Source organism: Mesoplodon bidens (genome assembly GCF_964165515.1).
Source record: "Mesoplodon bidens genome assembly, chromosome: 16".
In the NCBI taxonomy this organism is placed as follows: Eukaryota; Metazoa; Chordata; class Mammalia; order Artiodactyla; family Ziphiidae; genus Mesoplodon; species Mesoplodon bidens.
In genome coordinates, this window is record NC_138173.1 from 58393263 (window position 1) to 58418864 (window position 25602).

Genomic DNA, 25602 nt, shown 5'->3' on the forward strand with positions numbered 1-25602 from the left:
ATGTCAGGATAACATAACTGCGTGAAGAGGACCAATCTAAGGGACAACTGGGACTTGGTGGATGACAGTGGATGGGATATTTTGTTGTTGTTGTTTTTCTAAAATGTGCGATTCCAACCCATTTTGCTATGCTAGAATACAGGCTGAGTGTTGCTACGGCTCCTATTTTTAAGTTAAGAATGAAAAATCCAGAAGTTTCACGAAACCTCCTAATTTAAAATTTGCCCTTTCCCCCCATATTATGAGAGCTAAACAAAGCATGTACATGGGTCATATTTGACTCACAAGTTGCCACTTTCAACATCTGACTTTTAACCTTTCCTCCCCCACGTCCCTCCCACTTGCAATGGAAAGGGATTCAGGCAACCTTGCCTTCAGGGTTTCAACTAACTTTTGGAATGGACTTCAGGTTCTGAGATTCCACCCTGTGCGGCCTGTTCTAGATTAACAGCAAACGAGACCAAGGGTGGTTGATGACTAGTCTGAACAGGCCTTCCGTTTTTTATAACCTAATGTGCAGAGCAAACCTATCTTCTTAGGTAACCCCCAACCCAGTGCCTGATTTCCTAAGGGTGACTGCAAATCACCAGCACCAGAGTGAACAGGACTCTGAGGTCAGCCAACCCATTGCTTCATTTCCTGGAGAGAATGTGCACAAAACCTTCCAAGACCAATAAGTCTCCTCTCACTTCTACCTGAGAAGGCAGCCCACTGCCAAGCCTGGTCACTTACTTGGCTACATTCAGAATGATTAGCAGTAAATTAAAGGCCCCTTCCCTGTGCTGAGGAAGAGAAGGGTTAACGGACATTTGCATTGTGATCACTGTAAGTAATTTACCATACTGATGGGAACTGTATATTGAATTTTTTAAACCAGTCTTGGGTAAAAAGACTTCTAAAATTTTTTTAATTTATTTATTTTTTACTGAAGGATAGTTGATTTACAATGTTGTATTAATTTCTGCTGTTGAGCAAGGTGACTCAGTTATACAAATACATACATTCTTTTTTATATTCTTTTCCATTATGGTTTATCCCAGGATAAAAAGACTGTTTTAGACAATCTAGGTTTTTGGTTGAATATATTCAGGTGCCAATGATGTTAATAGGAGGAAACTAAAATGATGGTAATTCTCACACGAAATATAAAGTCAGAAAGAAATTTTACAGTGCTTTTCAAACAGAGGGGAAATATGGCTGTGCGCTATTTTTCAGCTCTCCAAGAAGGAATACACAGCTTCCAGGCAGTAAATTAAAGGTTAAATCCGTGATGTTGTTGGTAGCACACAGTTACCAAATCCCCTCCAAAAATTAATTTAAGAAAACCTTAAAACATTTTGTTTGGGGATTCCGTTTTAGTCCCTGGGAAGACTCAGTAATTACTTCCCTTGTACCTCAGAGCAGATTTTCCAAGTGAAGAAGTATAGTATCAACATAGCGGAGACTATAGCCGAAGATTTATGATATCATAAACCACCTTCAAGGTCTTTTCTGGTTTTGATAGGTAAACCAGACCTCTTGGTACATTTGCTTTTATTTGTCAGAATTTGTATGCATTGTCTTGGGGATTCTCTGTTAACTGAATGTCACTAGGTGAGCAGCCCACCATGCATCAGGCATCTTTTAAAATTAATTACCAGGAAGCACGTGAGATGGCTGCTGACAGCCTCCTCCTCCGCCTCGATATTCCACCCATGGCCATAACAGCCCGACATGTACAGTGCTCATCTGCTGCAGAGGCAGGCACTGGGCTTGCTGGCCTCTCCGCACGAATTCATCTGAGCCAGTGACCCAATGCCAGAGGGATGTTTAAAAAAGTTTCAAAGCTACTTCGACTTTCTCTTCCTGATACCTAGAAATTCGTTGTTTTACTTAAGCTTTTCAGTGTTGGACTTTATTAATACCAGGGATTTCTTTGGTAGAAAGATTAACAAGTGAGTACTAGCCCGGCTCCGGAAACATTCAGCAGAAGAGATGGAAACAGTGCTCCTGTCTCTGGGGAGCTGAAGAGTTACCTGCAGATGTAAGATCAGCAGGTATTAAACATCCTAAAAGCAATTACGTGATAAAACCTATAACAATGACCATGAGGACCATACGATCTATCAGGAAAGCTCTGGTGAAAAAGAAAGAGGTCTTGGGTTTGGAGTTGAAAGTCAGGGCTGGATTGACCATTTATTTGCTCCACGGTTACTGTTGTGATGATTCACCTTTCTAGGCTTCAGTGTTTTCACTTGTAAACTGGGGATGAAATGATACCCTCACCCCCATGTTGTGCTGATTAAGTACTCAATGAAGGCAGTAGAATAGAGAGTGTCATTGCCATTTTTAGGATGCAGACCTAAAGAAAGCTAAGGGTCCCACCCAAAATGCTATAGGGAGTGCTGTAGTTCATTCCAAAACTATCATGGAAGCACCTGAAAGGCTGGCATCCTGATGATGACAGTGGGTGTCCCTTCTCAGGAGGTAGTGGTAAAAAGGAAAAGAAAATTTGATTTAGTACATCCCAAATTTCAAAAGTCATCAATATGACATGCAAGTAGTGTGGGTCTTACCTGCTTGACCTTGTCTATTTGGGCGCTACTGACATTTGGGGCTGGGTAATCCCTTTTCGTGGGGAGAAGCCCTGGGCCCTGTAGGATGTCTTACAGCATCCCTGGCCTCTACCAACTAGATTCCAGTAGCACCTACTCCCAGCTGTGACAGTCAGAAATGTCTTCAGGGACTTCCCTGGCAGTCCAGTGGTTAAGATTCTACATTTCCACTGTAGGGGGCAAGGGTTCAGTCCCTGGTCAGGGAGCTAAGATCCAGCATGCCACGTGTGTGGCCAAAAAAAAAAAAATGTCTTCAGATTTTTGCCAAATGTCTGCTGGAGGGCAAATTCACCCTTGGTTGAGAACCACTGATGTAGATGTTTGCTTTCAACTAACTGATTCTCAAAATGCTAATCCAAGAGGCGTTCATGGGACTTAGGTAGATAAGGAGGCAAACCAACACAAAACATACTTTTGAGAAAAGCACCTACTATGTGTTAGGCCTGTTCCCATCCATTAGTCCATTTAATCCACAAATCACCTTGGGAAGCATTCTTTTCTCCATTTTAAGGATGAGGAAACACATTCATGGAGATAAAGTTCCAAAGCATACAAGACAAACAAGGATCCCAATTCAGTTCTACAAGTAAAAATTTCCATGCATCTGATCTTGAAATGCCTCAAAGCCCATAACCACAACACTTCCAATGAGGTTTAACTGAAGGGTCCTCATGAATATAAGAGTAATGGAAGTGAAATAAGGTTCCCCTGTTTGATGTGACAAAATTTTGAGGAAACCAAGACCATAAAAACTGACACTGTCTGGCATTGCTTCAATGCTGAAGAGACAATAAAGGATGCACATCTACATAATGTTCCCTTTTGTCCTCCAAGAGGGAGTGAAAATAAGCTCACTGACAGGAATAAGACGCAGACGTAGAGAATGGACTTGAGGACACAGGGAGGGGGAAGGGTAACCTGGGATGAAGTGAGAGAGTGGCATGGACATATATACACTACCAAGTGTAAAACAGATAGCTAGTGGGAAGTAGCCGCATAGCATGGGGACATCAACTTGGTGCTTTGTGACCACCTAGAGGGGTGGGATAGGGAGAGTGGGAGGGTGGGATAGGGAGAGTGGGAGGGTGGGAGGGAGACGCAAGAGGGAAGAGATATGGGGATATATGTATATGTATAGCTGATTCACGTTGTTATAGAGCAGAAACTCACACACCATTGTAAAGCAATTATATGCCAATAAAGATATTAAAAAAAAATAAGCTCACCGAACTTAAAGTCCAAAATTTGATGTCAACAGGTTACATCACTAAAAGTTATGCTGGAATAAGGTAAGCAGCATGATCAGACTCTCTTCGGTGTTCCCTTTATTCGTGTCTCCCTACATGTTCTGCCTTCTCATGTCTTCCCTCCCCACTTCTTGTCTGATGGGCTTCAAGGGTTGGCTCAGATCTTACTTTCTCCCTGGCTTCCCTTGGAACCTACAGGTAAAGTATAAGGTGCTGTTACAGGTGTCTCTTCCCCTACTGAAAGGTCCTTAAAGCGAGGGTGTATCTTTTCACTTTTCTATTGCCAACACTCAGAATACTGCTTAATAACCTAGTGAAATAGGATTTGGACAGTGTCAAAATGAACTTTGTCAAGGGAAACTTGAGTAACAGGGTGTGGTAGACTCTGAAGGGAACAGTCCCATGTTGCAACTGCAGTACACGTGATGCCACGTCTGTAGTGCCAGTACCTTGACTTCGCAAAAAGACTTTCAGGGTTGCAACAGCCCCCTGGTAGCTCAGGTGAGTGATGGTGCTAAGGACTGTGGAACTAGAGACAAGCACGGATGACAGCTTTCTTCTCTCCCATCTCTCATCCCAGGGATCACGATGCTGGAGCAGGAGGAAGGTGGGAAGAACAGAGTGAAAGGAGAAGGGAGAGAGCTCTTGCTGTGATGAATTAGATCACCCCTGAAGACTGGCAGCACAGGGGATGGGGGAACTGGATGACCCTGACAGCACGGACCAATGGCTTTATGATGGTCAAGGGCACACATGTGCAGTCAGATGCTTGGGCGCAAAACACGTCTCCACCAATTACATGTCATGCTACCTTACACAAGTTACTTAACCTGATGTAAGTCTTCATTTACTCACCTTACTAATGAGTATGATAACACTACCTCTGTCTTAGGCATATTTATGAAGATTAAATGAGATGATACATAGAAAGCACAGTGCCTGGCCCATAAGCTTTCAACAGAAGTTATCAATGGATGATGATGATGATGACCAGTCCTAAGACTGAGGATGTTCTACAGGTGAGTTTCTGATGAGCCATGGGTCCCTCTGTTCCCACAGGTGAAATGTACTATACATCCGCCTTACAAAGTACAGCCAGTTTATAATTATACCAATACCTACATTGTACACTGCTTCCCTCACTGTTACTCTCAGCTACTGCTTGAGGGTTCAGGTCACTTAGCTGTCCTTACTTCCTTTTTTGTATAATTCCATTATTATAGGATGTATATCTCGTATGTTTAATCTCTAATTGAGCTCTCTCTAAAGAACTGTAAGGTGCAATAAGACATTTCAAGAATTATTTGGAAAGAAAACAAAGCAATGCCCACTTGGGTTTTCTCCAGTAACCACACACTAGGGTCAGTATTTTGGGACCAAAATGTCACATACAAGAGTTCTCTAACCTCAAAAAGTTTCAAATCATTGTTGCAGGAAACACTTTGTTTACTGTGGGTACAAATAAAGACACACTATAGCCAATAATAGACTCTTTCTATAATCAATCATAAGTGATAATAAAAATGGACCCAGAGGGCTTCCCTGGTGGCGCAGTAGTTGAGAGTCTGCCTGCCGATGCAGGGGACATGGGTTCGTGCCCCGGTCCAGGAAGATCCCACATGCCGCGGAGCGGCTGGGCCCGTAAGCCATGGCCGCTGAGCCTGCGCGTCCGGAGCCTGTGCTCCGCAGCGGGAGAGGCCACAACAGTGAGAGGCCCACGTACCACAAAAAAAAAAAAAAAAAGGACCCAGAGAAAGCTAGGAAAAAAGTGGAAGTTGAAGGAAAAGTGAGATTCTTTGGTACAGCTTTCTCTTCTGACTTAGATTTGGCTATAAAATACTTCAGTTCAACATTAGTTAACTCATTCTTCTAGCAATAATATAATCACAACTTAGTTTAACTTTGTTTGTTTGTTTGATTTTGGGAAAGCAACCTGAACTTGGAGTAGAAAGCTTGGGTTAGCACTATGAGCTGGAGCAGCTTACTTAAGGCCACTGAGTCACAGTTTCCTCATCTGTAAAATGAGAAGACGGATTTTCAACGCTTTGAGCTTTCTATGTGAAAGTAAAATTAGGTAGTAAATTTGAAAGTGCCTAGCATAGTACCTGACTCAATACATTTCTTTCAAATTAGAGATTTCATAAAGGTGTGCCTTGTTTCTAGCATTACACTTACTATATTATAATATAATCATGAATTTGTTCACATGACTCTCTTTCCTTCCAAATTCTAGTCTCTTTATAAAGAGAATGTGGGTTTCATTTAACTGAGTAGCTCCAGTGCTCGGCATGTCGTAGATATTTGTTAAAGTTTTGCTGAATGAATGGCCCTGTGAGAAAGGGAGGAGAGATGGTATCATCCCCATTATGAAAGTAAAAAAATGGCCCAGAAGAGTAAAAGGACCGGCCCAAAGTCACATGCCTAGTAGTTAGCAGAGCAGAGATTAGAACCAAGACACCTGATTCAAACTCACGCTATGTCTAGAAAGGCTATGCCTGCTTTGGGTCAGCCTTCATGTAATAAACAATGATCTTGGGGCTTTCCTGGTGGCACAGTGGTTAAGAATCCGCCTGTCAATGCAGGGGACACAGGTCTGAGCCCTGGTCTGGGAAGATCCCACATGCCGCGGAGCAACTAAGCCCATGTGCCACAACTATTGAGCCTGCGCTCTAGAGCCCATGAGCCACAACACCTGAAGCCCGTGAGCCACAACTACTGAAGCGCACGTGCCTAGAGCCCATGCTCCACAGCAATGAGAAGCCTGCGCACCTCAATGAAGAGTAGCCCCCGCTCGCTGCAACTAGAGAAAGCTCGTGCACATGCCACGAAGACCCAACGCAACCAAAAAAAAAAGCCAACAAAACAAACAAACAAAACAATGATCTTCTAATGCAGCCATTAGGCTAGGTGCTGGGTATAGCAGTGAATACAATCCATATGGTCTCTGTACTCACAGAGCTGTAGTTTAGTGAGGGAAGTACACTACTATCTGAAGGATGAGGAAGACTGGTGAAGAGTAAAGTGAAAGAGGGTGGAGGCAGAAGAAAAAAAATATGCAAATGCTCTGTGTAGACTACTACTTTCAGTGAAGGCAAGAAGGCCAGCAAGGTGGGGTAGGGTTGTGGGACGGGTGGAGGCCAATGGCTTGAGATGAGGATAGAAGAGGCCAATGGCTTGAGGTGAGGATAGAAGAGGCCAATGGCTTGAGACAAGGATAGAAGAGGCCAATGGCTTGAGACGAGGATAGAAGAGGTCAATGGCTTGAGATGAGGATAGAAGAGGTCAATGGTTTGAGATGAGGATAGAAGAGGTCAATGGCTTGAGATGAGGATAGAAGAGGCCAATGGTTTGAGACGAGGATAGAAGAGGTCAATGTCTTGAGACGAGGATAGAAGAGGCCAATGGCTTGAGACGAGGATAGAAGAGGTCAATGGCTTGAGACGAGGACAGAAGGGCAGGCAAGTGTAAGATCATTCTTGGTCTTGGAGGCAAGATCAAGGATCCCATTACTTACTCCAACTGTGATGCGAAGTCAAAATACAGTTTTAAGCAGGGCAGTGACAGGATACAATTTATATTTAAAAACTCTCTCTGGCTATAAAAAATGTCCCAGTTGAGGGTCTAGGTGACATCTGGAAGGAGGGAAACTAGCTGGGAAACTGGAGCTGTTGTTGAGCCCATAGATGATGGTGGCTTCTACTAGAAGATGGTGATCAAGATGTGAAGAGAGGACATATTTTGAATGTAGAACAAAAGGGTTTGGTGGTAGATTAGGTATTGAGTCAAGAAAGAAATGGAGAGCAAGAATCATCTCTGTGTTTCTTACTTGGTCAATAAAAGAAAAGAAAGGGCCACTGCTGACATGGAGAACACTGAGTGAACAAGTCAGAAGGAAAAGATCAATACTTAAGGTCAGGACATGGAATAAATCTGAACTGCCCATGCCTATGAGATAGTCAACAGAAATGCAAAATGGGCGTGGAGTACCAGCTGGGAGCTGCAAAGAGAAGTCGGGTCTGGAGTTTAGCTTGGGAGCCAACATCACAGAGTTGACATATAAACCCACTGTCCAAGAGAAAGGGGAATGGACCGAGGAGAGGCCCTAAGGCTGATCCTTTGAGGACCTCTCGCACTGAGTGGGTAGATCAGTGAGACAGGCCAACAGGGAGACACTGCTAATGAATGGCTGGGGACAGGGAAAAAGTCAGGGAGGATGAGGTGTCAGAGGGAGCGTGGTTCAAGAAAGAGAAGAGACCATTTGCGCTGAACGCTGAGCAGTCCAGCCAGGAGTAGTCACTAGAGCATACCTTGCAGTGGAAGGCCCTTGAGGCACAGAATCCCTAGTGTACAGAGTACGTGAAGGGTAGAGTCTAACACATCAGGTCATTCAATCACTGAGCTTTTCTCCTAGGTGAGGTATCTTTTGTTTTACTCAACAAAGGTAAAGGAGTTACATGGAAATGGATTCATAAACCTTTGACATCATTATTATCAATAATAAAAATATCAATAATTTATTGGACAATTGTGATGGGCTGGGGATAAATGTGAATAATTTCTCATTCTTTAATTTATTCTTTGGGACAGTCCTCTGGATAGGTTTAACTGTTATCCCTATTTTAAAAATGAGGAAAATGTGGCTTGAGAATTTTAGTGACACAATCACATAGATGGTAAGAGACAGCAGAAGTTTGAATTATTATTTTTCCAACTCCATAGTTCATCGCTTCTGCCCGTTTTGCTGCCTGGCTTGTCTCTGCATGTGAATAGAAGCTTTGGAAAGGGAAGAGAATCTCTTTTTAAAAATAGTTTAATTTCTAGACTTCACTAGGGTGCCCACTGCATAGCAGGCCAACGATAAGTGATTGATGGAAGGGTGGGAGAGAAGGAAAAAATAGAGGGAGAAAGACAAGAGAAAAGTAGAGACCAGATAACTTAGGCCAAATCAATTTCTGACAATAATCGGTTCTACTGAATGGGAGACTCTGTGCCATGTCACTTAGATTCCCCGTAAGGCCTAAAGAACTCCCCAGCTGCTGGGAGTGAGAGTTGCCTGCTGACTGCTCTCAGCTGTCGGCCCTTTTGGGCAATGCCTTGAGCTGAAGAGAGCCACTTTGCCTGAGGTCACGGCCCTCTTCCTGAAAGCAGCCAGGATCCAATGACTGGTGGGGTGGGTGGGAGGAAGCAGGTGTAAAAGTCCAGCTCCCAGCTAGCCCAGCCCCCCGTGAACTCCAAAGGTCAACCCCAGCTCCAGAACTGGGGCTGGTTGAGATCTTGTCAGGACTGAATCACAGCCTGAATTCTGCATCTTTCACTTTCCCAGCAGGTGGTGAATAGGAGGACACCACCCAACAAACTCCTAACACCCAGATCTCCTTCTCTGAGCCTGCTTTCTGGGGAACCCAAACTCTGACAGGGATTTACTGGGGAAAGGGGTGCCCGATCGAGTCTCTGACATGAACATGACATGTTGCCTGTGATGATTTTAAAACAGTCCAGGTGGATTCACTGCCCCATCCAGTACGCCTCTAGGTCACCCACCTCCATAGTAAGTAAGTAAGTAAGTGTGTGTGCAGGGAATGAAAATGAATAGTGGTCTCTGCAATACATAATTACTAAGATAAATCTGCTGCTAAAAATTGTATGTGTACATCATCTATTGATTTTATACATGTGTCTCATTTTCCATAAAACACTGTGAGCACTATGTAATAATAGCACACTCTGTATTTGAGCACTATGTAAATCATAAATACATATGTATATATGCAGATACACATATATTTTCATACACACATAAATATCTATATGCTTGACATGAATTATCGCATCAGATTCTTATATACAAGCACAATTACTTCTCTGATTTTTTCAGATGAGAAAATTAAGCCCAGAGAGGTTAAAGATCCTGACAAAAACCTCCCAGCAAGAAGAATTGATGCTTTGGGTCAAATCTGGCACTCCCAGACTTCAAGCCCTGTACCACACTGAATATTAATTTGGCACTATTGTAAAAAGTTATTGTCAAAGTTATTGTAAAAAGCTGTGACTTAACAAGAGAATAAGAACAAATACAGACTCATGGATCCTTCATTTTACAAATTTAGATTTTGTATACTGGGTCTCCTTAAATCAGGAGACACCTGGATTGGATACACAAGTAAGTCAAATTCACAAACAACAAAGCCACAGGGAAATGTAGCACTGTCCTTTACCCCTTACAGAAGCTACATCTTCTCGGTAACTCAAGTGAGCTTGCTACAATCGAAATGTTTTCCTTTGTATGCAGAGTAATGGAGCATAGCAGAATACATGCCTTCAGCTACAAAAATCTGTATATCAACACACACACTCCATCATGTTGTGACCGTGAGAACATACAGCCTCACAAGCCAGGAGACAGTCTCTGTCAAAGGAAGAGCTGAATACTGATCAGTCCATAAAAACAGAACTGAGATTGAAAAAACATCTTATAACTGATAAACGCATTGCTATCATAACATCAACAGCTTGGAGTCAACAAAAGCTATATTGGTTAAATTAAGTCTTCTACATAAAGATGTCAAATGTTACAACTTCACTATTACAGTAAAGAATAGCTTCAAAATGTGCCTAAACTGAAGAATAAGATGATACCAACCTTAGAAATGACTTTATAGAATTGTTGATTCTAAAATCATAAATCTCTACTCAAGCATCAAATTTCTATTGGTTTGGGCTGCATCTTCCAGTGCCATGTCATCCCAATCCTAGCCATCTGAACCATTTTCATATCTTGCTTCTAACATAAGGAACACAAGTGTCTGTAGTGACTATTCCTAGATTTCTCCCTTAATCATAGAGTGCTATGAAATCTGGACACAGTTGAAATTTGAATCTATAACAGTTCTTTCAGATTTTCTTTGACAGTAAAGCAGTAGTCTTCCAGGCTTCTTTTTGCCTCGAGTCCTGTATATTTTCTGGATTGGATTATTATAGCTCTAGGCTCTCTTTAAAATACTGAGACGTTAAAAGTTCACGAGGACACAGAAGTTAGCCCCGATGAGAATTCACCTTTTAAATGAGCTAAGTCATGAGACTCATCGCTGGGAACACACACACACACACACACACACACACACTTTTGAGGACATTGGGATTGCTCAAATATCCACTAAATGTGCCTCTACATTTAACCTTGACATTTTATTTTCAGAATGTCTTTTCATCACTTAGAAATGTAGCCACATGATTTTTCAATCCAACTTGTAAGATGAAAGTAAGCCTTTCTTGAGCATGATTTACATTTACTGTATTTGTTCCTTATAAATTATATTTAAGCTGAATATTCTGATTTATGAAGCTCCATTTCCTTGTCTTTCCATAAGAAAAAAGGCACATGTGTCCAAGATTAGAGTCTAAACAATCCACTGCCTTTAGTTATGAAAAACCTATGTAACACAGGGAAGTTTGAGGAGGAGAAGAAAATCATATGCCTACCAAAAGAAATAATTCAGTATTGCTAAATCAGTATTGAAATTAGAAATGGAAGAGGCTTGTCAAATCAAAGCTTGCATTTGACACCCAGATTTAGCATGCCAGAGATGTTGGGTCACCAGAGGTGTCTCCAATCTTTTGATAAAGTGGAGAAACTGAAAAAGAACATTTAAGGAGCAAGGCCCTTAATCAAAGGCAAGTCCTCATAGATCAGAATATCAGACAGAAATATGTAAGACACAGGAGAGGCAAATGCAGAAGTAACACTGAAACATCAAGGAGATGAAACTTTATTTGAAAGTTTTCTTGACAGAGATGCAAGTCCTGTATGGTATCTACGCTGACAGTGTCCAGGGATTAGGGTTTATAAGGGAACTGTTACAGCCCGAAGAGCCAGAGGGGTCAAAGACTGAATGATATTATTGTGTGTAAAACCACAACCTTTCATCTATGGAATGTAACCTAATCCTTAGAAATCTCCTTCCCCGTTTCCCTCCTAGTAAAGAGCAACGGCTTGTAGTAAACATTCTTCTGAGTGTGTGCGTGAGTTGGGGAAGGAGGAGATATGGAAGTAGGGGCACTGGACTGATACAGCAGAAACAACAAGAAGCAGATGCTGGCGTTTACCCAAATAGTCAGAGCAGAATTATCTAAAAATTATCTAAAAATTTTAAGCATCTTTAGATTTCACCATCTGACCTTTGATTAGACAAGTCTTCTGTAAGGCCTGGTCTTGTTTGTCTTTGATTGTTGTCCTTTGTTAAAAAAAAATCTGATACTAGTAACTAGTTGCTACAAGCCATTTAAAAAGGAGAAGCCTACCAGAAAACAGTGAAATGGGGTAAAAGGAACTTGCTGGTAAGCAATCTCTAAAATTTATCAGAATCCCTGTTGAGAGTCCGCCCACACACCCTGCATTCTGAATTGCCTACACAGCCTCTTTCCTGATTTATTGCATCTCTCCACACATTGGAGAGATGAGGCTAGCATCTGCCAGTGTAGGAAATACTGTATCTTCATGCCAGCCTGCCAGTTCCTTCAATGCAACTCCAAGAGTTAAAGAGGATTTGTTCATTTCAACCAGGTTGCTGTTGCAACAGGGTTAATGAAAACAAAGGTAAACAGATAAAATGGGCTCTAACCTGTTGAGCAAATTGGGCTCTCTCAGTGGAAATGGGGAATAAAGTCTGCTACACATTTATGTTACACATAATTTATGATCTTATGTGTGTGTGCGGGAGTGTGGTTTCTTTTTTTAAATGAAGATGCGTACAGCAGAACGGTTAAGAGTAGAAGTTTTTTTCCCTCACAATACATACCTATATCGAGACATTAAGGCAAACACCTTAAATATATATATATTTTTATTTGCCAATTATACCTTAATAAAGATGGAAAGAAAACGAGTAGGAGTTCTGGAGTCAGATTGCCTGGGTTTAAATTCTAGCTGTTTCACATATTTGCTTGGTCAATTTGAACAATATTTTAAGTTCCTTTGTCATCGGTTTCTACATGTGTTTTGTTTGACTGGTTGATTTTCTGTATTTGTCCTGTTTTGTGTTCTCTAAGCTCCTAGGATCTATGGTTTTGTGTCTGCACTAACTTTGGAAAATTCTCAGCCTCCTGAAGAAAATTCAAATATTTCCTTGGCCTCATTCTCTTTTCCCTGCGGAATTCCAATTACCCATATTTGAGATCTGTGGACATCAAGGGTGACTGAGATTTTCTGAGGCTGTCTTGATTTCAGAGTACCTCAACTGTTAGCCTCAAAATACAGTCAACATAGATTTAACCCAGTTTCTACATTGCCATTTGAGACCTCTGTCATTCAAATATGTATGTAGTGGTGTACCTACAATCTTTAATGTCTATAAGGGTTACTACGGGAGTTTGGTACACATGTAGAATTCGAGGACAGGAATTCTGACTCAGTGGATCAGGGTTATATATATAACCAGGGGTATGTATATTTACCAAGCATCCTGAATGAGGCTGAGGCAGGTGATCTGGGGGTTTTATTTAAATAAACATCAACTCAACAAATCTCTTACTATTTTCTACTTGTGGCACTCCAATAAGCTCTGTAAGATTAATGGCCCTTTGCTTGAACCTATACTTTGATTCATTCATCTTAAAATTGTCTTGGTTTTAATTCAAGAATAAACCTTTCTTACAACTCTCCTAGGGTGGCTAAAATTGAAAGCACTGACAATACCAAATGTTGACAAGGATGTGGAAAAACTTGAATTATCATGAACTGCTGGTCAAAGTGTAAACTAGAATTCACTTTTGGAAACCTTGGAGTATCTATTCAGGCTAAAAGACCCAGGAACTCCATTCCTTGGTATGGAAGTGAGTGCTTCTTTCTATCAGAAGATATGTACAAGAATATTCTTAGTACCTTTAATCAAAAGAGCCCCAAACTGGAAATTATCCAATGTCCCTCACTAATGGAATAGAGAAATTAGGAGATATTCATACAATTAAATATTATTCAACAGTGAAAAACCACAGGTTACAGTTATACTCAACAATATGGAGAAACTGCACAGAGAAAATATTGAGTGAAAAAAGCCAGACATAAAATAATTTAAAAAATATGTAGAACTAATCTATGATAGCAGAGGTAACAACAGTGGTTCACTCTGAAGATAGTCAGCTGGGAGGAGGCAGAAGGGACCCTGTTGGAATAATAGAAAGATTCTACGTTATGAGCTGAGTAAGGTTTATGTGAGTGTATGCACGTATGTAAAAATTTATTGAACTGTACATTTAAGATCTGGGTGCTTTACTGTGTGGAAGGAAGGAAGGGAGGAAGGGAGGAGGGGAGGAAAGGAAGGAAAGGGAGGAAAGGAAGGAAAGGGAGGAAAGGAAGGAAAGGGAGGAAAGGAAGGGAAGGGAGGAAAGGAAGGGAAGGGAGGAAAGGAAGGAAAGGAGAGAGAAAGAAAAAGAGAGAAAGAGAAAGGAAGAGAAAGAAAGAAAGAAAAAGAGAAAGAAAGAGAGGAAGAAAGGAAGAAAGGAGGGAAGAAAGAAGTGAGAGAAGGAGGGAGGGAGAGAGGAAGAAAGAAAAGATAAATCACTTTATCCTAGAATTCGAAAATTTGAAAAACAATTCTGAAAGCCCTTTGGTCCTTGCCACTAATGACTTCACAGATTTTATTAGGTTCTTTCTCAGCCATCATGTTCCAGACTATAAAGAAAGCTAGACGGAGTAAGTATTTCCTGTTAATAAATATTAACAATTGATGGAAATCGTTATGTGCAAAGAGATAACAAGTCTTATTGACATTTTTTTTTGTTTTGTCTCTATGGTGTTGGTCACGGAAAGTATTTTCCATGGATAAATACTACAAGGTTCAATGACTTCAGGAGGCTGGGGAATGTTGATTTAACTAGGTTACATAAGCTGGATTAAAACAGATTTAAGTATTTCCCTCTGACCAGAAAAGAGTCTTAAGGAAGTAAAATATACAAAGCCTTCCCTGAAATGCCTGGCTCCAATATTTCCTATGAGGCAATTAGGTTAAAATAAACACTATGTATTCCTAAAGGAAAATAAATCATAAAATGATAAAATAAACTCAGGGGAAAACTCTGAAGGGAGAAAAGGGAGGTCAGCCCTGTATTTCTGCATTCATTAAACCAGGAAGGACAAGGTATGGACAAAAACCTCAACTTTATTTTTATTATTTTCTAAATAACCAACTAGGAATTCCTCCTTGCCTCATTGACAAATGTCACCAGAGGGACAGACAGGTGATCTGGGTGATTGCTGACAAGAGCTTCCTATGGCTACTTCCAGATTATTACTCTATTCTCATAAAAGAGATCCTTTTCCTTTTGGTGTTTATGCCACCCTCCAATTTCATCCTTACCTCTCTTATCTTTATCCACCTTCTCAATCACACACATCCCTTGAGGACTATGACACCTGGATTTCAGACTCAATTTTACACCAAATCCTACTCTCTACTGTATAAATGAATCTACTATCCTACTATTACCCTACTTCAGCCACTCACCCTGATAGCCACACTCTGGACTTTGTTATCACTGTGAATTATTCATGTTCTTCAAGTTCAAGCTTCATCACCAACCTCCTCTCTGCCCAGTTGTTCTCTAACTCTGGCTATTCTGTCCTTCAACCTTATGCACACTCAAGTGTCTTCTACTTCCCCTTTCCCCACATCTATAAATTCCCATGTGAGTTCACTTTCTTACTCCAATCCTATACTCAACTGCATACAGACTCCCTTGACAATATCCTCAAATTCAGCATCCCTTGTACTTATGCTTCAAAAGACCAGCTAAACGCCAATCAAAGATCATACCAACCATCTGCCTTATCAACCTACACATTACTGGAGAGAAGTTGCACCAATGTGGACCACAGCCACTACAATCCAAGTCATAGTCTCCATCTTCACTTGGACCCTCAGACCTGCTCAACAGTTCTGTGAATCTGCACCACTGCTATTCCAAATTCTCCAGTATCCTAACCTTCCCTATCCAACCACTACCTACCATCACTGTTAGAAGTGTTCTGCTTTGCAGAGAAACCTGGGGGTTGACAGAAGAGAATTGCTTCAACTTTCTACTCTAACACCAACCAACAGACAGAGCAGTCAAATATTCACCTTCCACCTTCCTAAAAAGGATTCGGAAGAACGATCGTTGTCTGTTGTCTTGTTTTTTCCAACTTAATAGGCTGTTTTGTACCAACTCTATTCCATAAAATAGTATTATTGAATTTTCTAGGCTAACTGCTTTTAGTTTTGAAAGTTCCATTATTTGCTTATTTAAAAGAAGGTCCACTTACTTAATCATCAAGAATTCTTTTATTTCAAGCAAAGATCAAATGGCCATAGTGGCTAAAGGAACACAGGTAAAGCCTGTAAGAACTTAAAAAATTTAATCCCAGCATGGTTACTGATGCTCTAGGTGGCCTTAAGCAGAAATTTCAACTCAGTATGCCTTAGTTCTTTCATTAAAAAGAACAAAGAAGATATTAATATTACGAACTCAACTCAGCTAATTGTTGAAGGGAATTAAATTATTTATGAGGCTGCTATGAAACGTAAAACCCAAGACATCAAGAAGAAATTACAAATGGGAAAGATGTAAAAAGGAGGAAAAGTTGTTAATCTCCACTGATACAGAAAGTTAATTTTTCAAATCAGCCTCCAGTGGGAATGCACTTTATAGGAAAATAAGTTTCAATCTTCCACAATGTTTTGACTCCATCATTGAGGAGATGAGTTTGAGAACAACTGAGATTTCTGCAATTTAGTTTTTGTGGCTGATACAGCAATGTCCTTTTCATTGAACAAATACTGAGTCCCTACTTTGTGACAGACTCTTTCTCTTGTTAATGCAACAAATATTTATTTAATGTCCTCTATGTCAATTGCTTTCATTATGGTGTGTTTGTACCCTAGGGTGTGGTAAGAAAAAGGCTCCATATTCATAATTTTTTTTTACCTAAAAAATAAGACTCCATTATTTGGAAGCTTATGGTGTATTTAACCTATCCCCAAGAGAAAAGTGAGAATTCCACAGGCTTGGGGGATAGCAGTGTTGCCCACATCCCTGGATCCTGATCAGTGTACTAGGACATACCCTATGTACATGTGCCAGGTAAATGGCTTTGTAGCTTATAACATTTAGTTTTAACTAAATTGACTTAACACAAAAGAGACAAGAAAGTTAAATGGCTCTTGAAATCCAAGAAAATGGTGAAACTGGTACTTTTTATTCCAATGAAAATTTTATTGGTAAAAGTAACAGTAATATACTATTCTGATAAGAATAGATGGGGGTTTCAGCTGCACCTGATTTATATAAGAAGCTGGACCTTGTGCCTAAGCTTGATACCATGATGGGATGGGTCTTTGGATGGGTGGGTCTTACGAGGGGTTGAGTATAATTCACACACAGGGAAAATGTAAATAATTTGTTGTTTGTGGAATGACCACTGTGGTTTCAAAACACATCTGCAAATTCTTTTATACTCCTCCCATAAAGTCTGTGTCCCCATTTCTGGAATCTCGGAGGGCCTGTGTCTGCTGTGACCTTTGAGCACAGCAGAGCTTACAGCATGGTCAGAAAAGGCCATGTGGTTTATGCCTGGTTCTTTCGGGAGGCTGGCCCTGGGAAAAGCCTGTGCCACGTAAGGATTCTGAGTCTCCCTAAGACCTCATCAAGCTGGAATGAAGTAGAGTCAAAAGTCCAGCTGAACCCAGACTTCTAGCCAAGATATCAGACATATGAGTGAAGCTGCCTTGGATCATCCAGAACAGTCTATCTACCAGGTGAGTACCACTAAGGTCATGAGGGTCAGAAGATTAGGTCAGCCAAGCCCTTCCTGAATTCTTAACCCACAGAACCTGTAAGGTATAATAAGTGGTGTTTTAAGTGACTAGTAAGTTTTGGAATATTTCGTTAAGCAACAATAGATAACTGGCACAGTTCACTGTGTATATCTAGGACATACTCCATGGTGGGGTGGTCCTGTGAACCCTGCTATGTGACTTGCTTTGGTCAATGGAATGTTAGCAAATGTGACTCAAGCAGAAGTTGGATAGCACTTGTAAGATTGGGGTTCTCTTCTCTTGCACCTCCACCACTGCCATGAGAAGACAGCTGGGCCAGCCTGCTGGCAGGTGAGAGACACGGCAGCAGGGCAGAGGTCCCATTCATCCCAGTCAAGTCTGTTCCATACAAACGAACAGCCACCTGGCTCACAGACAAGTGGATGAACCCAGCTAAAACCAGAAGGACTGCTCTTCAAATCTAGCCTAAATCACTAGGCTGTGAACTTGTGAGCTAAAAAAATATTTGTTTTAAGCTACTCTTTTGGAGGGTATGCATGTGTTATGTAATACCTTTAGTAACAACAGATAATCAGTAAAAGAATTTTTATTTCAAGCACTTTCCTAATAAAAACCACAGTTTCTAATCACATAGTTTTGTGTACTGTCTCTAAAACACTTGGGATATTCAAACCACTATTCTTTCTGGTGATGCCCTTTAATCCTCTTTCTGCCTTTCCTAATTCTACATATTCTTAACAGTCTAGCTTAAATTCTGTAACCCGAGAATCAATTTAGACCACTCCATCCCACGATAGCTTCACCTCCGGATTCCTGGAGAATTCACCTTTTGAACCATCTTCTTGACAATTAACTGTATATTGCTTTGCGATGCTACTTAACTCACAGGGGGGGAGAATGAAACACAAAAGTTCTTTAGGAGCTCAGAAGGGTGGTATCTTATGCCATACTGCTTCTCACCCTTCTTCCCAGCCCTTACAGCACATAATCTAATATTATGCACGTAACAGGTGTTAAATGAAATAGAAAGAAAGCAAAGAATGTGCCATAGCTTTTGAAAGGGTCTCAGACAGGTAGAGACAACATAATACACATTTTATAACATTGCTTACAGTCGTTTTTTATTACTTCAAATTTGAAAGAATAGTAGAATGTTTTATGGAAGATAATTGAGCAATTTGGTGCAGGGTCGGGGGGGGGTGGGAGGGAAAACCTGAAATCTTGAATGTTTTCAGTGATTCAGAGGCTTTATGGGTAAAAAGATATTAAACAATTGCTGTCAGGCTTGACTATCTGCCAAATGACTGATCATAATGGCATAGTTGTATTTCCCAACTTGGAGGTTTTGCAAGTCATTAATAAACTGTGCAACATTTACCAGGTGTTTGGTTAAAGCATGGTTACATAAAGGGTTTGCAAATATTTATATTCCACAGAAATCCTCCCACTGTATTCAGAGTTAAAACAAAAGAATCATTTCCCTCTAAATGGCTGTATTTCTCATAAAAGGGTATTATATTTCCAAGAATCATAAAAAGAAGTGCTACTCTGCATCTTTTCTTTGTCTCAATTTTCTCCCCAGGGAAATTACCTTGGAAGAAAAGGGGGAGGCTGAATTAGAGCAAATAATCACCCCTCAAATATCACTGTTTAGTGACAATGTATCATATCTGAATTTTTTTCTTTAAAAAAAGGGAGCAGGGCTTCCCTGGTGGCGCAGTGGTTGAGAGTCCACCTGCCGATGCAGGGGACATGGGTTCGTGCCCCGGTCCGGGAGGATCCCACATGCCACGGAGCGGCTAGGCCCGTGAGCCATGGCCGCTGAGCCTGGCGTCTGGAGCCTGTGCTCCGCAACGGGAGAGGCCACAACAGTGAGAGGCCCGCGTACCGCAAAAAATAAATAAATAAATAAATAATTTAAAAAGGGAGCAATAGGAAATAACCTTTCAGCATCTGTTTGGAAAAAAATAAAGTCTTCTACATACCCCATCTATTTCAATTTCAACTCCAAGTAGAGGTTAAACAAAGTTATTAATTTATCCTTCCTCTTATTTTTGAAAACGGAGTTTGAGTAGGACTTACTCAGTCCTTATATCCAGACATTAAAAATGAGAATAAAATATGCAATCCACACTGAAATAGATTTGTGTTGAAGGGACATGGTTTGGAGGTGGGGTGAGCAATACCTCCTGAGATCTATTAAAGGATGAGAGTAATCCCTTTCATATTAACCATAAAAAAATGGCACGCTTACATGACAGTATGACATGGTAGGTTTGAATAACGCTACAGAGAATTTTCTAATTAAAAGTACATGTCTAAGGCTCAGTTGTCATTGCTTTCTTGACCCAGTGCAGGACACTGCCCAGACGGACCACATCTGTAATGTATGTGTCCTACATATAGTAGGACACCTAGCAGTGAAGCGGATTAATTCACAACTAAAACAATTAATTTACAATTCGATAGAATTTTTTAAAAGATGATCATTGGCTCTCAGTGGCTGTCTGTCACTTCCCTCATGCCAATTAAAACAGTAAAACTTGCATATGGAGACTTCTACCAGGACTAAATGGATGGATAAGGAGGTACCCACCAAAAGCCCAAGTGGAACTTCAGAGGTGAGCTTATTACTACAGTTAGCTTGTGTGAAAGCTCCCCCTTGAGGAGCTCAAAACAACTGCACAACTCAACTGAAAAATTACATGGCCAACTGCAAAGTTCAACTGAAAAATTCCATCGCCAGCTCTTGTCCTTCAGAAGAAAAGACTAAGCACTCTTTTAGGACAAAAGAAAAAAAAATCCTTTAGAAACATTTCTGAAAAAGACTATTTCACAAAAGGTTTTATTTTTTTTTGGCCTCCATCTAAGATATTTTATTATTTAACTGGTATCTTTCATGTGAAATAAGACATATATAAAAAACTGTACCTCCACGCGTGCCCTGTCACCAGCCAAGACCCATCTCCTTCAACAAACTTGAGGAAAAACCACTATAAAAATGAAGATAACCCTGTTCTAAGCTAGTACTTTTCTGTGTGTAGATTGTTACCAATAATTAGATGCTTTGTGTTCTGAGAATGATGTGAGGGAGAAAATACACTTCTTGATAAAAGGTTGCAAGTAACTGGAAAACATTTTTTGTGCCTGAATGAGAATTTGGAGAGTGCGCTTGTTGTTCAGTATGAGCACACCATAAACTTGACTCGTGTGAGGTTCTGAAAGAATTAGAAGGAATGAGGAGATTTCGTTGTAGCCTAGCGTCTTCAGTAACCATTCTCCTCTAGGATTGACAGCCTCCTTTCCCAAGTATGCGTTAAGAAAAAAAAAATGTCATGAAGAACCTAGGGGTAAGACAGTAATAAAGACACAGACCTACTAGTGAATGGACTTGAGGATATGGGGAGGGGGAAGGGTAAGCTTGGACAAAGTGAGAGAGTGGCATGGACATATATACACTACCAAACGTAAAATAGATAGCTAGTGGGAAGCAGCCGCATAGCACAGGGAGATCAGCTCAGTGCTTTGTGACCACCTAGAGGGGTGGGGTAGGGAGGGTGGGAGGGAGGGAGACGCAAGAGGTTGAGATATGGGAATGTATGTGTATGTATACCTGATGCACTTTGTTATAAAGCAGAAACGAACACACCATTGTAAAGCAATTATACTCCAATAAAGATGTAAAAAATAAATAAATAAATTAAAAAAAAAAAAAAAGAATGTGCTAACCAATCTGCCCACGTAAGTCAAATAAGCAAACCTCTAGGGCACAATGCACACTCAGAAGTGGCAACCCACAAGACAGGATCTGCCCGTTTTGTGCTAGAACTGGAGAGGGTTTCATCAGACTAACAGTGCCTGAGGCCTCAGATGACTCAAAGGGATCTTCCAATAACACTATCTCAATATTCTCATTTATCTAGTGTGGCTTTCCCCTCTTCCCTTTAAAGTTTTTGGAGACATGAAAAACTGCAGCATAATGAAGAAAAGACATCAATGCTCAGTGTTATAAAAGGAGAATAGGGTTTTCTTTCTATTAGATCAGGGAAATGCCAATCATAGTTTAATAGTTCCTCTTAAAGTGCAATCAGGGAGGCAGTTTGCAATATGCACTGTCCGTCTAAGTCATAGTAGGATGGCATTAAATGCTGAATGTAGGGAAAGACAGAGAGAAAATGTTGTATGAAGTGATGAGCTTCATAATTATATTATTATTAACAGCATCAACTATTCTTATTAACCATAATTGTAATAAGTTAATCAGAACTGGGAAAGAGTTTAGGCCAAGAGGCATTAATATTTGATTCAGGGTGTGTTACTCAAATTCTGGCAAAGGATAATCAATGATGCTACACTTTTACTTAGTCTATCTCTAACATGCCCTAGGGAGTCAGCTGGAATCAAGGAGGTCTTTAAACTCGGGCAGAATCAAATAACAAAGACTTGGTTTCATCTAAAATAACATTTAGGCCGTTGAACTGAATGTTGCAGCTGCCAAAATTCCAGATTGAAGGAACTGTCCTATGTGAAAAATCGAACCATCTCGTGGTTTACAGTTTCATTCATTTGGGCTTGATTAGCCAGCCACACAAGGGAATCACGGTATAATCCTTCAACCTCACTTAACCCCGTTAACTTTTCCATGTTTGTTGTTCCCTTCAATATCTCCATCCATCTCTTTTCTTTCATCCTTCAAACACAGTTAACTCCTATTTACTTGAAGAGTAATATATGTAAATCATTTGTGATTATATAGTACACAAATCTAACTTTGATGATTCCATTAACTTCATTTTGATTTTTCAGTCTTACAGACTATCAAAGGTGTTTTCCTTTGCCCAATCTTAGAAACAACTGTAGATGAAAGTTTCTAAGTATCATACTTTTGGGGACTTTTTTAAACAGAGTTAAATGGAATTAGGGTAATGAAGAGATGTGAACATATATGGCTGCACTAAAGAAGATCCAGTTTCCCAGAAGCGACAGTGAATTCCTTCTTTAAAGGAGCCCAACCTCCTTCCCACACGGGCTTGTATCTCCATTCTGCTAGAGCTGCCCATCTAGTAATTGCTCAGCAAATGTTTATTGAGTAAATTAATGAGCACTAATTTAAAGATAATTAAACAATTAGCAGGTAATGAATGAGTTGTAAATTAGCAATTTATAATAAATTACAAATTATTTAGTTAATCAGTAAATAATTAAACTTCAATACAGATAACAATAAAATATTCAGTAACTAAACAAACTGCTAGAATAAAAAAAGGAAGATCTCCCCTAAGGATTAAAGGTCCAAACTAGAGAATATGTGCAACAGAAATATTATTTTCAAACACTGTAAGATATAAATGGGCACTGAAACAAAATTAGATAAATTAGTGAGCAGTGCAATTCACCATGCCATCTTGCATAATAACCTGTTATTAACAAAGATTTAATATTCAACTGCTAAACGCCCGATTTAGAATCTTATGGTTGAAACACACTTGAGAGGTTTGCTATTCAAACTCCATTGTTTTGCAGATGCGGAACTGGAGCCCCATTTCGATGCATGATCTACCCAAGTTTACTTGGCTAGCACATAGCTGGCCTTCTTTCTAGTCAGCTTTTTCTTTTTTTCTATCTCTTCTGCCTGCCATTAACTCAATCCCTGTTTCTTCAATTCCTACCATGTGTCATTTTGATGGGCTAGACCAGTCCTTGTGAATTAAGAGGTAGTGGGTCCCAAATAAATGAGGGTATAATTGTAACAGCTATCCTTTTAAGCTATGAAGTTTCAAAGATAGGAGCTATAGTATCCATTACCTTCTGAATCGGACCTGGTTTTACCATTAGTGGTTCATACAACAATCATTTCTATTGATACTGCTTCCAAGCAGCGGAGCAGACCTGTTCATTACCTAGCCTTTTTTTTTTTTTTAACAGCTTTATTGGGGTGTAATTGCTTTACAATGCTGTGTTAGTTTCTGCTTTATAACAAAGTGAATCAGCCATACGTATACACATATCCCCACATCTCCTCCTTCTTGTGTTTCCCTTCCACCCTCCCTATCCCACCCCTCTAGGTGGTCACAGAGCACCGAGCTGATCTCCCTGTGCTATGCAGCTGCTTCCCACTATCTATTTTACATTTGGTAGTGTATATATGTCCATGCCACTCTCTGACTTCGTCCCAGCTTACCCTTCCCCCTCCCCATGTCCTCAAGTCCATTCTCTACATCTGCGTCTTTACTCCTGTCCTGCCCCTAGGTTCTTCAGAACCCCCGTTTTTTTTTCTTCAGATTCCATATATATTTGTTAGCATATGGTATTTGGTTTTCTCTTTCTGACTTACTTCACTCTGTATGACAGACACTAGGTCCATCCACCTCACTACAAATAACTCAGTTTCGTTTCTTTTTATGGTTGAGTAATATTCCATTGTATATATGTGCCACATCTTCTTTATCCATTCATCTGTCGATGGACACTTAGGTTGCTTCCATGTCCTGGCTACTGTAAATAGGGCTTCAGTGCACATTGTGGTACATGATTCTTTTTGAATTATGGTTTTCTCAGGGTATATGCCCAGTAGTGGGATTGCTGGGTCGTATGGTAGTTTAGTCTTTTAAGAAACCTCCATACTGTTCTCCATATTTAGCCTTTCTTTTTTAATGTGCTAAGAAAATCTAACTTAAATGTGCACAGCCAGAAGTGATAAAGAGGGAAGGACGGGGGACTTTCCTGGCGGTCCAGTGGTTAAGATTCTGCGCTTCCAATGCAGGGAGGTGGGGGAGTTGTTGGAGGGTGGGTTCGATCCCTCATCGGGGAACTAAGATCCCACGTGCCCCACAGTGTGGCCAAAAGTTTTAAAAAAAATAATAAATAAATAAGAGGGAAGGACACAGACTACAAAAACTTCCAAAAGCAAGCCAGCCAATTTCTTCAATAAAAAGCCGAAAAAAATGACAAGTACAGTTTTCCAATCAGAAGACAAGTTTTCCCACTGTAGCATCCAAAATAGGATCAGTAAAACATGTTTTTCCATAGTTTCAAGTCCATCTGTCCCTGACATTTTACTAATTATCTCAAAAGAGTTTCATTGTAATTTTCCTTTCTCTACTAGTTCTAGTTAAAGGTAACAATATCTTTTGGTGAATAGTATTGTAGCTTTGGTATTAATTGATCTTGAACAGCCATGGTTGGGCTATAGAGATTATTCTAGAGTTCTCAATCTGCTAAAACAATCTTCTCCTTGGCTTCAAAAAAAATTCCCTATAGTTTGCATGTTCTGTAGCACAGAATAGCACAGAATGTTCTATAATAGACAAATATGACTGTGCCTAGCATTTAATTAACAAGGGCAGGATGAGGGCAGTAAGGAAGGTGGAACTGCCTTGCACTGGAGCAAAAAATGGAGTCTTAGGTGTCAGAGGAGCTGAGTACTGCCATCTACTGGCTATGTGGTCTGGGTCATTTTTCTTTTCTGAGTTTTACATTCCTCATCTGAAAAGAGATTCACACTGATATTATATCAACAGGGTTCCGAGGTTAGATAATATGCGTGAAATATCACTTTATAAATTTCAAGTGTGATACGAATATCAGTGGGAAATTTCTTATGAGTAACAAAATCTGTAAGATTCTGGGGACATTCTCAGAATAGTTAACTGAACACATTCAAGTCACTGTTTAGAGAAACAAAGTGGTCTTCCTTTTATATTCTACAGGGGCACTTTTTGTCTGTACTCAGCTCTAACCGCATCTTTCACTCTGTAGCCTCCTACGTTTGCTGGGAGAGAGACTAATCTTTGACCTGAACTTAGTAGGAGCATATTTTGCAAAACCAGAAGTAACTATATCTTATCCCCCTTTTTCTGTGTGCTCATCTGATCATCACTGTGAATTTACCACCCGATGGCAGGTTTGGAGTTAAGATCCTTCCCGAATGACTACAGCTGTCCCAATGAGCCC

The 25602-nt window shown here is 40.3% G+C and overlaps 1 protein-coding gene and 1 long non-coding RNA gene across 3 annotated transcripts in view; one reads left to right on the top strand and one right to left on the bottom strand.

The window, feature by feature from the left end:
• SAMD12 (sterile alpha motif domain containing 12) overlaps window positions 1-25602 on the bottom strand; it is a gene marked incomplete at its 3' end in the record, with an annotated part of 243925 nt that overhangs the window by 6438 nt on the left and 211885 nt on the right. The window lies entirely within an intron of this gene.
• Window positions 712-10139, top strand: LOC308630235. Of its 2 annotated transcripts, XR_014017787.1 has the most exons (4): window positions 712-825; window positions 3853-3883; window positions 4422-4860; window positions 9717-10139. It is a non-coding gene; the product is annotated as an uncharacterized lncRNA (long non-coding RNA). The 2 variants fall into 2 exon arrangements; XR_014017788.1 differs by lacking the exon at window positions 3853-3883.